Source organism: Elephantulus edwardii, unplaced genomic scaffold (genome assembly GCF_000299155.1).
Source record: "Elephantulus edwardii isolate Elephantulus edwardi_28Jun2011 unplaced genomic scaffold, EleEdw1.0 scaffold00315, whole genome shotgun sequence".
NCBI classification, from domain to species: Eukaryota; Metazoa; Chordata; class Mammalia; order Macroscelidea; family Macroscelididae; genus Elephantulus; species Elephantulus edwardii.
The window spans coordinates 2,526,411-2,531,017 of NW_006400065.1; the positions used below are offsets into that span (position 1 = coordinate 2,526,411).

At 50.8% G+C, this 4,607-nt stretch overlaps 1 pseudogene; it reads right to left on the minus strand.

The window, feature by feature from the left end:
* Positions 1-2,584: 2,584 nt before the first annotated feature.
* LOC102875512 lies at positions 2,585-4,224 on the minus strand (annotated as a pseudogene).
* Between the last annotated feature and the right edge of the window lie 383 nt (positions 4,225-4,607).

Consider the following 4,607-nt stretch of genomic DNA (forward strand, 5'->3'; position numbering starts at 1 on the left):
GACCCTGAACCAGGTGGATTGACATGGTGAGTGCTGCGATGGGATGTGTGTCAGGAAGTGTGAGGATGGCACAGGACAGAACAGGTTTCAGATCTGCTGTTCACAGGGCCCCTACGGGTCTACTCCAGGACACCTAACAACAACCTCATTTCCTTTGATCGCCTGACTGCTGATACCAAGGGTGTTGATTGCGGGTGGATCCAGTTAAGACTAATTCGTTGACAGCTTCAGAGCCTTGAAATCCTCTGGGACCTCTGTCCCATTGGCTGGTATCAGTCACATGATGGTAGCTGAGCGGATTAAACCAATAAAGTTGATCAGTTAGTACAGCTGACTTCTCTTGACATTTTAATGGGAAATCAGAAGACTGTCTATCTGTGTTTCATGGATTATGCAAAGGCATTTGACTGCGTGGGTCATAACAAACTGTGGCTGACTCTGAGAAGAATGGGACTCCCAGAACATTTAATCGTGCTAATGTGAAACCTATCCTTGGACAGTCGTCAGAACAGAGCAGGGCAACACTGCATGGTTCAAAATTGGGAAGGGTGTATGCCAGGGATGTGTCCTATCTCCATACCTTTTCAACCTGTATGCAGAGCAGATTATCCAAGAGGCTGGGCTCTATGAGGAGAAGCGTAGCGTTAGGATTGGTTGACGATCTATTAACAATCTGCGTTATGCAGATGACACAATTTTGCTCGCTGTAACTGAGGAGGATCTCATGCACTTACTGCAGAGGGTCAAGGACTGCAGCCTTCAGTATGTACTGAGGCTCATTGTCAAGAAGACAAAAATTCTCAGCACCGGACCAATCGGTAGCATCAGGATGGATGACCAAGTGATTGAGAGTGTTCACAGCTTCAGTTTGCTCGGCTCGACGGTCAACACTCTTCGCACCAGTAGCCAGGACGCTACCCGTCTACTCCAGGACACCTAACAACCTAATGTCCTTTGATCGCCTGACTGCTGATACCAAGGGTGGTGATTGTGGGTGGATCCAGTTAAGATTAAATCGTTGCCAGCATCAGAGCCTTCAAATCTTCTGGGACCTCAGTCCCATTGGCTGGTATGAGTCACGTGATGGCAGTTGAGCGGATTAAACCAATTAAGTTGATCAGTTAGTACAGCTGCTTCTCTTGACATTTTAATGGGAAATCTAATCAACAATGGGCTGATGACGTAGTATATATAAGCTGTTGGTTGGCATTTCAGCTCAGATCACACTTGAACACACGTCTCAGCACGAAGCTGTTCTCAGGAGGGCAGCATCTCCCGCTTTAGACAGAGCAGAGCATTCTGGCTTCAGTCTCATTTGGAAGAGGATCCCAGAAGGTTCACAGACCAGGACACTGGAAAGAGGTGAGTGATGGGTTTGAGTCTGGAGGGTGTCTAGAAGTTAGAGTGCATGAAGATTCGTTTCAGAAAGATGTGCGTTTACCATTAGGTCTGAGACTTTCTGCAAGCAGTTTCCTTCTTGGCTTTGCAAGTGAAAGCTGTGAATTTGGCACAACATTAATATCCTCAAGATGGAGTTTGTACCTGATTTTTTAATTGTATTTAGGGGTTCTCTGGTGCAGTAGTGCGTGGGAAAGTCTGAGGCTAAACCATGGAGGCCCTGAGGAGAAAAAAAGTCATTTCTTCCCATGTGATTTACTGCTGCATGGTTCCTTCCAAGTCCATTCAGCCTTGAATGGCAATGGATGTCGAGGTATTTTGTTTTTGAGTTTATTGTGGGGGAGGAGTGTTGTACTTTAAATGAGAGCCATTTAGCCACCATGAGCTCCAGGCCCCACTCTGTAGGGAGCCTTTTCCTCCCGGACTCCCGTTCCCAGGAATCCCACCACCCTATGCCTTTATGAGGCTTCCCTGCTCTTCCAGTCATCATTTCACTCACTCACTCACTCACTCACTCACTCACTCACTCACTCACTCATTACCCCAAGCAGGACCCCCTCAGGACAGACCCTGCAGGGGATTTTCAGAGGCTGTAAATCCCACGGGAGGAGATTGCCCTTCCTCTCAAAGAGCAGCTGTGGATTCGAACAGCTTGCCTTTTGGCTGGCAGCGTAATTCCTTATGTGAGAACATCCCTGGTTACCTGTATGTTGGTGACTGAAGCTGAGCCATGGAAATGAGTGTTTTCCAGGTTCAGAGTCTCGGGAGTTCTACCAATCTCTTTAGCCCAGGCCTCCTAGCCTTTTGACCAAATGCTCTTTAGCGTTGTTCACTCTCAAGGCCCTGCTCTGTCCAGGATCTTCTGCTGTGATCCCTCGGCAGATATGGCGTCAGAGGCTTCACCTTATTGTTTCAATGCGCCTCTCTCACAGCTAAGGACTTTTTTTTTTTTAAATGTTTTCGACCTGCCTTTATTAGGAGATCAGCTCCTTGGGTCACTTTGAGCTGGGCCCGTCCAGGGAAGAGGGGTGTGATGCCACAGATTTCCAGGGCGTGACATGGGCCTGGCTCCTCATGTCCCCCATGTCTCAGGGGTGCTCTTCGCTGGCTCTATACAGCTCCCCGTCCAGGGTTGAGTCCGTGACTTAAGGGCTTGAAGGGCAAGGCCCGCTGATTCAAGGAGCTGTCAGGAGAACGCATCCATTTCTTCTTGAGCTGATGCTTCAGCTGTGACAGCTGCATGCACGTTGGGGTTCTGTAGCATGAATCTCCAGAGAGTGACCTCCTCAAAGGGCGTGATGGCTGCCCGTACGGGCCGCTCGGCATGCCAGACAGCTGCCTCCCCAGCCATGCTGAGCACGCCGGGGGCATCCTCCGTGGTGCGCGCCTCCACGATGCCCACGGTGCGCGCCTCCATGGTTCCCACGGTACACCTCCGGATGGCCCACCACCTCGGCCTCCACGGTGCCCACGTGCGCGCCTCCACGTGGTTTGCCTTCACGGTGCCCTCCTGCACGGGTCGCGCCCCCACGGTGCGGGCCTCCGCTTGGCCCTCCTTCTCGGTTCGCACCTGATGGTGCCCTTTTCCACGTTCCCCCGGCATGCACCGCTTCCAGCTCTCCTCCAGCAGCACCTCCACGTGGCCCCAGGCTTCCTGGGTGGCTCTGGAGCCTCCCGGGGCGCACAGGTTCGGCGCACGGTCTCTTGGATCTGGGCACAGTGAGTTTGCCGGGTGCAGCCCCCCAAGGGGCCTTGCCACCTTGAGCTTTGCGTCCTCCTCCTCCAGCAGCCACTTTGTCTCCTTGTGCTCCAGCTGCTCCCGGAGCCGCTTCTCCTTCTCCTTGCGGCTGCTCCTTCGTCTTGGCCTGTTTGTTTCGTCCTTCCAGTTCGCATCCTCCAGTTCTTGCTGCTGCCTCGGTGTCCGCCTCCGGTGCCGGGCCGCCTAGTTGCTCTCGCCCGGGAACCTCCTGGGCATCGCCCCGCCCGCTCCTCCCTACGGTGGCACGTCGCAACCAAGGCCTTCTGGCGCATTTCTTCATGGGCTTGTTGATCTTCTGAATGCCTTATTCTGTGAAGGGTCCTTTCACGTTCTCTGGCCATTTTGTAATTGCGGTGTTTATAGTTTTCTTCCTGAGGGCTTGGTTTTTCTATAAACTTTAGATATTGAATTCTTTTTAGGTATTTCATGACCTAATACTTTCCCCAATCTGTAGGTTCTCTTTTTATTCTTTTGGGGAAGTCTTTCAGAGGTGCACAGGAATTTGATTTTTAGAAGGTCCAAACTATCCTAGCTATTCCTCTGCTGATTATATTGCATAGTCTATTTATGCCATAAATAGAGAGTGCTTCAAAGTTTCCCCCATTTTTCCTTTGGTAACCTTTATCGTTACAGCTCGGTCCTTGAGTTCTCTTGGCTTAGTGTTTCTGTGTGCTGTAAAGTGTGGATCTCATTCCATTTTTCAGCCAATACCCAGTTTGGCCAGAGCTGCGTGTTATTGACTTGCCCTTTTCTGCATTCATTTGACTTCATCCCTGGCCAGCTTGTACCATGAGTGCTCTTTGGAAGGGTCGTAGCCTAGATTAAGTTTCTCTGTACTGAAGGCTGTACCGGTGAAGAATGTGGTCTGATATACAGCGGGGAACTTAGAAGGGCACTAGAAAGTAAAACAGAGTCAGGTTGATAGGACTCATCTTTTTTTCCTCCCTCCCCCTCAGACGTCTGCACCGAGCTGTGAACTTAGTCGTGAAAAACCTCAACACAACACCCAACTAGACGCCTTCAGATAGGTGAAAGCTACTGACTGGCTTCTTGGAGAACTCAGTCATAATGGAAAATTTCCTACAAAGCGAGCCCATCGACCTGAGGTCCTCATGGCACCATGGAAGACATGCCGACAGCCTCAGATTGGAACATCCACAGACTGTGTATCCACAAGAGAGTGGCCCTCAAGGGAAACAGAACAAGTTTGATCCCAAACAGGACAGGTTGAGAGAATTGGAGATCCAGAAGGGGCGTGACCTTGTGAAGAGACTGGACATGCTTTACAAACTCTACAGTGTGTGGCTGGATGTGGACCTTCGTGTCAAGCCACAGATCGTAGACAAGACGGTGATAGCCAACTTCCTGGTTTCTGCACCACTGGACATCCAGACCTTGGTCATGGAGCGTGGCGTGCAGAGCTACAGAGAGCTGAAGGCGCTTCTCAGCC